Genomic DNA, 13,326 nt, shown 5'->3' with positions numbered 1-13,326 from the left:
ATACAATATTTTAACAGTGCTTTAGTGTTGTATGTGTTGACAAGGAAATTGAATGCAAAAGTTACAGTTACAAATCAAATGAAAACGTTAAATATTAAATTTAATGCCTATCGACTTTTTTCCAATAATGGCATTGAGTGATAAACAACACATCATATCAACTACTTTAAGTACATACCTGTGGCAACGACAGATCAATTCAGATAGTTGTCAAGCCAAAGCTTCCAATAGAAAGATGTTGCTGCTGGTGACAGCAGTGAAATACAAAATGACACAAAACCCAACTTATTTTATACCGATGGAGACACAGTGTTATTGAGATGACAGTGTAAAAGAAACCCCCTAAGTCATGACAAGAGACCTCCTTTACCAAGCCATTGTAAGTTTACATGAAACATTTGTTTAGTCTATATTACTGGACTCAAAGTTGTCATATGTATTAATTCATGCCAATATTCCAAATAACGCAATTGACATGTTTAACAATATGATAAAATATCGACATAACAAGATGAAGGATTTTAGTAATGATCCGTTTAGTCAGACACAGGGTTTGATCCAAGTTCATCGTTAGTGTCCCCTTATACCTCTCCATGGTCTAAGGCTTGGACATTAGTTATTTTCCTGCTTCATATTTTGTATATTGGCTTTATTTTTAAAACAAAAAATAACAATGGGTAGGATATTATATAAACGGTTAACCGTCTTCTTGTAATGTAACTATAGACAGTGTGTGTATATTTATTATTATTAATACAATACACAATCAGCAATAAATGAGAACAACAGCACCATGTTACTTGGAGTAGTTTCTTACATCAGCGGACATCCTTTGGGTGAAAATTTTAGACACACTTAGGGAGGCTATCAATAATGTCACGACACTTTCTAAAATTAAACGACATCCATTGTATGCATTCGAAGTCTATAGACAGTCATTATAATCACTCAGTAATTTAGTTACATAAAGCAAACATGTTTTTAAAAACGTATTGGAAAGTGATGGTGTTACTCTTGGGAACTACACCTCATCAAGGAAATGAATCTATTTTACACTCTTCTCATCAAATTGTGACATCTAATTAATTGTGGGTTGATGTCAATAACATTTAAGATATTGCAATAACTGTATTTTGATACTTCAAATGCAAACATACGGTGGATTTCTCACAATTATAACCATACAGCAATATTACAACACAGTGACGGTAAAAGACTGATGGACATGGGCATACATGCCATCTACAAGCAGTGTCTATTTGTCTCCCGTTTCACGTTGAAGTTGGATAAATTGGTAGGATAATTGGGAATAAGTATGGTAATATTGTATCAAATAACAAGTCTCCATCGAACACATACTGCCAAACGTTCCGACTTACTATTTAATATTCTGAAACTTATGACAAATATGGCCGTCATTCGATTAAACTATATATCATGACGGTGTACATATTGAACTACAGTATCGGACAATTGTACCAGGTTCGAATGAAACTGGTCGGTGCATGTCAAAGGTGTACGAATACTTTGAACAGTTTGAATCATTTGAGCTTGAAAATAGAGCAGCCAAGGTCAAAGCTCAAGGACTATGAGAAAACTCATCCTGAATAACATGGGTATACACATTCTAACACGGGGGGGGGGGGGGGGCTCTACCTCCCACAGATTTTGCTAGATACTACTACACATTGGTTACTGACCAGATTACTGTGTTAAGTCCATTGTGTTATGTCTTGGATTCAGTAAAATGGGGAAAATGAGTAAATTTAAAGGTATAGCTGCTATTGGTCCATTATCGCGAAGGTCATAAAACGAAGTGATCTGCTTATGTGGATTACTCTGTGTGACATTTTAATGAAGTTAAATGTTGTCAACATTCTATCTCTTGGACATTGGTTCCATTTCATGTCAGGGTTATCAAATGGAAGTTGACAATAAACCTGACATGTCTGCACTTATATTACACACATTCTCCGTGCACATGTTATAATGTTTCGATGCATTTGAGTGAGTAGCTGCATGGGTAAAGATATACCAGTCTATACTGCATGGCTGACATTACTTTCCCTTTTAAATTACAGACATGCTTCAAAAGCTCAGTGCCTTTATTATACCTCATGTGTGTGTGTGTGTATTTATGAGACATATAAAACAACGACTGTCATTTTGCTATGTACTTGGTATGTTATATTTGTGTATCTTAAGATAGTCACATAAATATACATTTAATATCTTGTTCGACCTCGCGACATCGTGATAGTACTGTGCAGGTGTCCAGATAATCTGAAATATGGATGTGCAATCCTTCCAAATGGAAGCAGTAGCATGAAGAATAATGAAGGGTCATCAGTTAAAACAAAGGCTGCACAGAGAGTATAATGATGGTCTCATGAGCAGCATCTTGGAAATGGTGTCCGGTTCCCAGATTAATATTTACATACGATCTTTGATGATCTTTCGACACATGGTGAACAATTCCTTTACTTTCAATATTTACTTTCAATATGTAACAATTCAAGGGCTTTATAGTTTGGGCTCGGTTGAATAATCAATAAATCACCATTCATGATCACTTACACATTGAATATAATGGACGAAGACTCCTAAGTAAAATTGCAATATTCCTTCTAAGTTTATTAATTTAATTCTGGAATTCCTTTTGCTTGTAGACTTAATAAATTAATCATTGTAGCATGAATTCGTTAAACATAGCACGCATTATATCACTCGTTTGTCGTTCATCACCGTACAATATTTTATAATCGCGAATTGATCATACAGAGAAACGAAAGCAAGCCTTTGATGGGCAATGTTTCACTTAATTTGACCCTTGACATGTGCGTCATTTAGTTATAGGTATCTCCCTTCCTCTTTTCATCAATTCATTTATCCCATAGTGCAAGTGATAATGAATTCCTCTATACTAACAACAACTGTAATACCAACATATTGTACATTCAATATATATTAATTGTATTGTATTTGAGTTTAATTGCAACGACGGTCAATGCTTATATCAAACAGGTACATTACGTTTCCTGCACCCAGGGACTCAAAATTCTTAATTCGTGTCAAGGACATTGAGAATGATTCAAGACGTTAAAAGGATACACCCACAGTGAAATATAAAAGCTGTCAAAGACTTCTCTGAGTCAATAAAATGGTTTGTAAAACTATCGATATATACAATCAATAAATTCAAAGCTATGATTTATTATATTTTATTGACACGGGAGAGCATTTCAAATTACCAATGTCTCGAAAAATAAATTAACAACACAAAAAACATGTTGATGTAGCGAAAATATAGACTTTAAAAAAACATACTTGGTTGTAATAAAATCATCCTTGGAATGTTTCACTCATCAACTATACACATTTACTGTGCACTAAAAATTAAATATTGACTTCTAGTTAATGGCCAGTTGATTATAGTTGTCAATCAAAGTTGACACATTGCAATAACTGTGTTTTATTACTTGAACCACAAAGAGGCGATGGCTTCTCAGAATTAAAATTATTAGGAAATATGGCGGTATTTAGGATACATTAGGTAAACATTAAATTTGTAAAATATGTGGACAATGATATAAAGTGTTGGCATGGCGATATTAAAATCGAAAACACATTTGAGAATGGATATGAAAACTTGAGTAGACCACCGATCGACCTGAACATTACAACCATTCCAATCCAGCTAGTATTACCAGGAGATACGATTCAGTTTGCATTCAGCAGTTGATTAACGATCTGGGCATTACCTTCAGTTTGTAATTATGCAGCATTTAACACCATAACTCCAGTTTCCAGAATTAAGATCAAAGCGCTTCGAAATTATTACCTCTATAGCACGGACCTATATATAACAATAATACTGTCATTCATTCTTCCCGGGGAGTACGTAATCCATACAGTTCTGTAAGCGAATATGATTGAATTTTTCACATAGCAGCCTCTATCCCAGCGTTTTGTGAGAATGGCGAAAATTCCCATTATTTTCCCTGACCTACAAAGATGACGGCTTCATGCTCAAATAAATAACTTTTTTATGTTTAACAAGGTTAAGTACACTTACTACCGTGTTAGGAATCAGTCTTCATAAACTATTTTTCTAACAGTTCAATGGTTCATATTCCATCTTCTTCATAGCATTAACTGTTTTTCTACCTTAGCTTGTATCCTAATAAGAATAAACTGTGTATTTGAAATTTCTATCCACGTCAGTAAAATGTATTGATCATGAAACGTATAGCTATAGACATGGGAATAGAGTTTTCCCTTGTCTGCCAACGTATTGTTTCTTAAGTCGCCTTGTGTTAACCATACATCCCGTTATGAAATATTCAAAACTATAAACTGCCGAAGGCACTATTAATTCTAGCGTTACAACTGTTTCTAGTTTTTAATATTTAATCATTGACACCTGAACGAACTACCTTTGTTCATGTTTAAAACATACACAATGAATTTTTGATTGCCGTATCAGACATAACCATTCCCGCTAGGTAAGATATTTCTAAAATAATTGTCATATTGCTATTATTGTTGTCGTTGCTGTAACGTTTTTGTTTGTTTGCATTTTGCGTATTTTGTTTATGAACATTTCCTACGTGGACCTGTTAATAAATAATGAATACAGACCATAATACAGATCGCAAGGAAAACAATCTACATCCAGCCCTACAAACTTTAAAATACGTACATTATACCAATATATTGAATACTGCTCTTTCGTTGTAAGAAATATTGTTGGGTGAGCCACGTATTGCAGTAAATCTAAAAAGGCCGACTTGAAAACAACCATATACTAGTTATATAAATTGTAAAAGAGTGTTAAGATAAAACCAGTTCGTAATCATTGTTACAGACATTCTTAGAATTGTCCGATCGAAGTAATTTTTACCGAAACAACAACACATATTAACGTGAAAAGATATAAATACTATTGCACATACCTTCACTTTTTGTATGTGTCAGCGAGTACACATCCAGCAAACACAAACATTTCACTAACAATGCACAATTTAATATGAAATCTTATTTGTGTACATGTAAATATCGATTCATTATCGTCATATTTTCAGGCCCGTGCTAGTGAGATTACCTTCAAGAAAACGCCTGTCAGATTGTCTGTAAGAATGTTTTCATATTACAATATTGTGACACGAATAATCAATTTCCGAGATGATTACTCTGTTGAGACATCATCAATATTTCTTGATAGTCTTGTTGTTGTCAGTTTTTAATACCCACACGTATAGCAAGGACATACCGCTCATTCTCACATGTGTTTGTCATAATTAATTTTACGTTTCATTAAATAAAATAATACATTGAGCAGGAAATTGTTCTCGCTAAGTAGTGCCTGTATTCACCTAATTTACATTAAATAATGAAGCTCTGTTCATACTATTTTAAAGAGTGGTTGTAAAAGTGTTAGCCAATTACTGTCAGTACGTATGGCATTCAGTATTAACTACTCTGTATGGACATTCTATATTGAATATGTTTATTAGTGAATAACGCACACATACATACATACATACATACATACATACATACATACATATACATATACATACATACATACATACATACATACATACATACATACATACATACATACATGTATATATGTGTGTATGTATGTATGTGTGCATGCATGCATGTATTTGTGTATAGCTTTTGATCGAAGATCACACTTTTTACCCAAAAAGTACATCTCTGACGAGATCATTTCCATGTGAAAAATGACCATATGCACCCCTAAATAATATCCCAACAAATATCAAGGCAATCCGTCTGGAGGTTATTGGCTTTAATTTGTTTACAGACAGGCAGGCAGACAGACATACATACGACGAACAGACAGACAGATCTATAGATGACAGACAGACGGACGGACGGACGGACGGACGGACGGACGGACGGACGGACGGACGGACGGACGGACGGACGGACGGACAGACAGACAGACAGACAGACAGACAGACAGACAGACAGACAGACAGACAGACAGACAGACAGACAGACAGACAGACAGACAGACAGACAGACAGACAGACAGACAGACAGACAGACAGACAGACAGACAGACAGACAGACAGACAGACAGACAGACAGACAGATAGATAGATAGATAGATAGATACAAATGCATAAATTTTTATAGACTCAGATACATTTCTGATAACACGAAATGTGGCATGGATTCACTGAATTTTAATAGTATCATTTATTTACCCTAGACTGTACACGTGTATAAGTGAATGCGTGTACGTATTTTTCAACTCATCTTCGATTCAAACAATAAAATATCTCCCTTCCTACTTGTGTTATGATATATGAATTCCTAATCAATAAGCTAGGTTCGGGTTTTAAATTGTTCATCGTTCACTGAGCCTTTAACAAGATAAAACATCTGTGTCGACGGAATTTGATTGTAACAAACCTTATATTAGTCTACATGTATATATTAAATTGCTTACAGTACTGTGTTATGAGAATATTTGAACTATACTATGAGAGCAACTATGGGGACATTTAATTGCTTCCATTATAGACATTTACTGGTGCTTGTGACGAGTTTGACAAATGACCCTGGCGAGCAAAAGCCACTTTATGAGCCGTCAACTAGTAGAATGAACTTCGGGAATCAATCCATTGAGACCATGCATGCTGTGTATATCACCCTTTTGAAATAATCTCCATTCATATCACTCGGATAATGACAGTCATTGTAACCGTAGGCATCATTACGGTGTAACATTTGACCCCTAGTCACTTGTTCCTGTATCTATTTATTAATTTATGCCTCTATAAAATTTTAGTGACGTATCTTATCGTTAGTGATATATGATGCATTAACCCATGCTGATATAGTGAAACGCATAGCTGTAATATGGACCGCTCTGTTGGACCTTCCATGTCCGGACTGGATGAAGTAACGACCGTAAACTCGAAAGACTCGAAGAAAACTACAAACCAGACCTTTATTTCCATTGCGGCTGAATTTGCAGATATTACAACCGCTCACGGGGTCAGCCATGTAGCAAGATCAACAACATGGATAAGTAAAAGTGTGTGGGTTGTGATCCTCTTGACAGTCTCGGTTATCTATTTTTGCCAATGTGTTGAGTTAGTAAGATTGTATTTCCAACACCCCAAAAGCCTGTCGATAGAAATTGTGGAGACCAGAACTCAAGTTTTCCCCGCTGTCACCATCTGTAATATGAATAAAGTACGCTGGAGTGCCATCGCTAAAAGTGGATATCATGCCCTAACAGACACCCTCAGTGAACCAGTTTATCTCAAGAAAACATACACCGGTAAGATTACATTTACATTTATCATATACTTTGAAGAGACTACAAAAAATATTCGTTTGTTGTTTTCAAAAGTTTGATCAAGATGATAAAAAATTTTACAGTATAATTTGTGTAAATATATCCTTATCAGTGAATTATTTGTCGACAACTTATAGTCATATGAATATCTCACGAGCGACGAGCTAAATTAACCCGTGCACAAATAACCGACGTACTCAATACTTCTTTAAATATTAATATCGTGTGTGTGTGTGTGTGTGTGTGTGTGTGTGTGTGTGTGTGTGTGCGCGCGCATGGAATCAATGTTAGTTTTACATTAAAATGCTCCAAGTGTGAATCCGCGGACTAATACAACTACGAACCACAGGCGAGTAGTTGTAGTCCGCGGAATCATAGGCGGAGCATTATGGCTTAAAATTAACTTTTATTTCGTGCGACTACAATTATATGTGTACATGTATTTGTTCCACTATGTTGAATCGAATCTTACATACAATCATTTGTATTCATACGGCTTGGGACAAGCTGTGGAGGAGGAAAAACAGAAGTAAACTTTTTCGCATCGGCCACACTGCCGAGAAAGTAATCGGTAGCAAGCAATCTTCTCTTTGTCACTTATATGAGTTGGCAGCAAAAAGAAGGGCATAGTAAACAACCAAATGCATCCATTACACACTCATTTCCACAAGCTTCCCTCTGAACATCGTTATAGAGTTCCATTTGCAAAGAAGAATGTGTTTAAAAAATCATTTCCATCATCATCAGCAGTAGCTATTCTGAATGTAGTTATGTAATAATATGTTTTTCATATATATCAATTATTTGGAGTGTATTTCCGTCTTTTTTGTTGACTAGTCTGGAGACATATCTGTGGTTTTATATGCAGACAATAAAGTTTTTGAATTGATTTAAATTGAATTGAATTTTATGTCATGATGTAATATTTTCAGCATATCCAAAATGACATCTATGCAAATTACGTAATCACGTGACTTTAATTAATTCGTGACCTGTCACGAGATCAAGCTTACGACCGACGGGTCACATTGTGTATTGTGGTCTCTCAACCAAAATTATCGGTTGTAGCCTCGCCATGTACATGTAATATCAAATTCGGTTTTGAATTGTAAGTAAAACTTGTCAGAATATGACATTTGTTCTGTCATTTACACTCGTTATGCGTTACGAGATTTTGCAAGATAGGAGCTCGAGCTCGACGGAAGTAAGCTACCGGCTGCTACAAACTCAAATCGCCATATATCATCGATATTTTTACTATAGAAGTAAATACAAATTAAAGAACTGAACTTCAGCTGTACTACTCAATGATGTATGCATTTACCAGTTTGAAATTACATAATCATTATAGAACTGTTATCGTAGCATAGAATGCCAGGAACAAGTTATTTGGACAGTTGAGAGAGAAACGGTCGGTTGAACAGTGGTCATTTGGGTATTGATCTGTCCTATTTGACGTCACGCAGGTAAAGATTTGCTAGTGTTTATGTGATAAATGTGAATTTATTAACACGCCTGTTATATACCACTGATGTAGTGATACACATTGCCACTATTTACTATTCGGCTATTAAATTGTAATTTAGTAGTAAAAATATGTAATTATACATTTAATTTATCATTTCCTCTAATTACACACCGTTTACATCGGAGACGTATAATTGGGATTATGATAGGCAGTACTTTTGCACAAAAGGTATTTCAACCAGTTATGACCTGAAAAGACCCCCGAAGATTAGTTTAATGGCCGAAAGATGAAATAAGAAAATTATTTATAATAATTATGGTGGTATGTATATGCTACTATGGTGTGCAATTAATAGTAAAAGCTATATAATGAGGTTATCATTTTTGTTACAGGAAGTGTGTATATATAATATAAGGAATATTTATGGCTTGCAATATAATGTGAACCATTCCATGTAAATTACCTCATTAACGATTTAAAGGTTTCTTTAACTCAATAAAATAATACAATTCAAGATTTTACTGCAGTAGACAATTCCCCACGCCAAACGTCACATTGTTGTACTTAAATCACACGTAGGTTATGCAATCATTTTCATTTCAACAATTTGGCATCTACACATCCTAAGCAATATTCCCACCAAATATCGATGTAATCGATCAGACGATTTTGTACTTTAAGTCGTTTCCATCCACACATACATATCACCGCACACATAGACATATACATACATACATACATACATACAGACAGACAGACAGACAGACAGACAGACATTTCACCTATATAATGCACCTAAGTTAGTTCGCTGTGCTAACGAGAGGGTTTGTCACTTTCGCAAGGAATTGGTATATCTAGCTATTATTATGTCTGAAATGTATAGCAGGTTTGTTGTTTCCAAAACGTTAGTACTATAGTAGTAATAGGTGACAATTTGTTTACTAAGGCACTGTATTCTTCTTTGATGGCAAATTTGTTAGGAAGTTTTGATAACAAGTATACTGTTTGTCATTGATGATAGTAAAAACAGATATATTTCTAGCACTAACACTGATAGTTAGTTTATCTATAGTAGATTGTTCTTAATTGCCACCAAATTTATTATTTCCAACACTCTGCCCATCATTTGTAGTGTTTGTTATCTATATTAATGACACATGTAATATAATTCTGCCCATCTGTTATAGTAGGTTTGTTATCAACAGTTCATTCGTCATATTTTATTCTAACATTGTTCATCATTTATAGTAAGTTTGTTATCTACAGTACATCGTTCGTCATTTACGACAAATTTATTATGTCTAACGCCATGTCCATCATGTAGAGTAAGTTTGTTACCTACAGTTAAGCGTTCGTCATTAACGACAAATGTATTATTTGTAACTGCATGTCCATGTCCATCATTTATAATAAGCTTTTTGTTATCTACAGTACAATCTCTGTCTCTAACAAACACATTTGTTATCTCTATAGCACCGTGTGAGGATGGGGATTACCAATGTAGAGAGCTTGACATTTGTCTAAAGCCAAGTCATCTTTGCGATGGCGTCATCCATTGCATTGGAGGATTCAGAGAGGATGAACATCACTGTGGTCGCCAAGGTTCGTTATTCATTGTTACCTTTCATTCAATAAACCCACATACTAGAATATGCTAGCAACGTTGTAAGCCCTAACCCGTATTCATTGTACGTTTACCTTTTGTAACAATTTGTGAATGTACTATTTAATAATGAAGATGTATTGCAGATTTACATTATTAATTCGATATGGTTTTTCGAAACTGCATTTAAGGGAAGTCGACGCTAAGATTGAGAATTCAAGAGTTTATAATTCGGGAGTTAACATTAGTTTTGTAATTCAAGAGGTGATATTGGTTTTATAATTCTAGAGTTGGCATTTGTTTCGTTATTTGAGAAAAGAAATAAAACATAAGACTTTTAAAGCCAGCTATATGGTATTGCAAATATCTCATTTACATATAATCTCAAATACAAATACACATTCTCTCATTGACTATGGTCTTGTATATTTTGTAAGGGTATATTTTGATTTTCCAGTGGGTGACAACGTTATTCCTATCTAGGCTTTCCTGTAATTTATTTTTTATTAAAAGGATATATTTATTTTTCATGACTTCTACAGTTAAGTGTCATTATGACGAATTTACCTGTAAAGATGCTGGGCAATATGGAAAGTGTCTCCCAGACAAATTACGCTGCGATGGAATATTTCATTGTTTAGGCGGAGAGGACGAGATAGACTGTCGTAAGGATAAGTACTCACCAGCACACTGGACACTATATTACACACAACTCTCTCTAATTTGTATGCATGAATGTTTCTTATTTTATAATTTCATGTACAAGCCATACGACAAGGGGAGGGGGGCTGAAGAGAAATCAGTGGAGCCATCAAAATTCTGATAGTCTGGGGGACTTGACATACTTTGCTCTTTTTGTGATATTCGAAACTAAGTTGAACTTTAGGAGTGGTCGTTTACCTAGTGCACATCTGCAAAATGTCTTGCGGCTTTGCCCCAATAAATACACTCGGCAGTCAGATAATGTACTGCATAGTACATTCTTTATTAATTCTGAATTTGAAGACCATGGTTAGGTATTGTAAGACTTTGAATTGTGTCCATGATTTGATATCATATACCTCCAAATGTCCTCCTAAATGGTCTTATTTTTTTAAGAAATCAACTTTGAAACTGTCCCTACCCCAAATCAACATGGAGGGGTAGATATGCTAGCTAGTGTAGGTGACAGAGGGTGGTGACTACAAAACTTCTGGAGTTTCATTTAGTGGGCCTTGAACATTTTTTGGAGGGAACGGACGGGGGAGATGAGCTACAAAATTTGTTTAACCTTAAATTGGGTACATTCCCCAACTGTAGAACTGATGATAGGAAATCGCTTGCCATATACAGAAAAAAAGCAAAGGGTTAAAATCAAAATGACTGAATGAAGTAATATATAAACCTAACTGTGTTACCACCATATATGGCTAGTTTTTAGATCCTTGGCCAATCATTGTATAACAAATTTTACCTACCTACCCAATGTGATCGGCTAATCAGCCCGTTGGACAGCTTAATTTTTTTCTGGTCGTATATATCTATTCAGAGAAATCAATATCTTGGTGAAGCCATAAATTTGCAAAAATATTCCTTTATTTTCTTGTTGACATTCTACATGCCTTTCAAAAAAGGCTGTTTAAAATTATTAAATTACATCTGCTTCTACAAAACATCTTGGATATTTGAATAAATTTAAATAGGCATTCAGAAATTAATGGCCATTCTAAGATTCGAAAATGAGAAAAATGTTTTTCAATATATTGTATACTGGCGAGATTTGTCTGCATATATATGAGAGTATGAAACAGAAGGAGTTGTGAGTAGCATGTTGTACAGGGCTGCATGTGTTAACTTAATTTTTATCCTTGATCAAACAAATTGCACAGGGAGATCAAAATATTAAAATCAAATGTGTTGGCAGAAGTTAAGGTAAAAAACATGAATAATTTAATGCTTTATAGATTATCTAATAGTTATTTAGTGGTGAATAATTATAGTAATGAAGGGTCTGATAATGCGGAGATGTGGGTACAGCTGTACAATTATTATTACCCATAACATTGTAACGATGCACGGGTTTTAAACTTCATCATCTCCCTTGAAACCATCCAATATATGAACTCAATGAGACGCAGAGGATTAAGGTCGTCCTACCTAATAATTCTTAAATTGATTTTCAAGCTAGCAAGTGCATATGGAACGAATTGGGAATTTGTACGTACGGTCGTACTATTACTTATATTTATACGAATTGTGGCAAGTCACAGGAATGGTTGAACGGAAAACGGGTGATTCAAAGCTGTGTTTAATTGTTCAATTGCGATGGCGTTCCACTATTTTACTATGAAAAAGTAATTGGTAAACTAATTTTTGTCAGAATGCAACAGTCCTAAATAAACGTCGAACTCGTCATTCATCCATCCAATTGATCACCTTTTATTTTAATCGTTTCGGGAGAAAATTGAAGAACATGACTCGTTATTCCGACCTTCTCTGTCTAAAAGATTGTGGGATGTATGACCTAAGTGTTGTTTCCATATTATGTTTCGTTTACAGAATGTCATGGTGAACGACCCTATGTATGCCACAAGACGACCAGTGGTCATAAACGAGATTGGTGCCTTAGTTATGATCGAGTTTGTGACGGAAATCAAGACTGCCCTGACCCTTCTGATGAAGCCAACTGTAGTAAGTAATTTCCATGAAAATTGTCATAACTAAAGAACAAAACATTGACGAAAAAGTAAGATTTTTCTGTGTCACTAGTATTTGATTGTCATTTCCAACTGCAAATAGTTGAAAAAGATTCGACATCCATTATTTTCACCACGCCCATCAGGGATAATTACAATGGCGCTGGCATTTGTGTCATTGTACAGCACATTTATGACTTTTTTCATATCACAATTTAATGTACCCATCTTACCT

This window comes from Glandiceps talaboti, chromosome 13, assembly GCF_964340395.1.
Source record: "Glandiceps talaboti chromosome 13, keGlaTala1.1, whole genome shotgun sequence".
Classification (NCBI taxonomy): domain Eukaryota; kingdom Metazoa; phylum Hemichordata; class Enteropneusta; family Spengelidae; genus Glandiceps; species Glandiceps talaboti.
The sequence above is the reverse complement of the archived record's forward strand: the minus strand, read 5'-3'. Positions refer to the sequence as shown.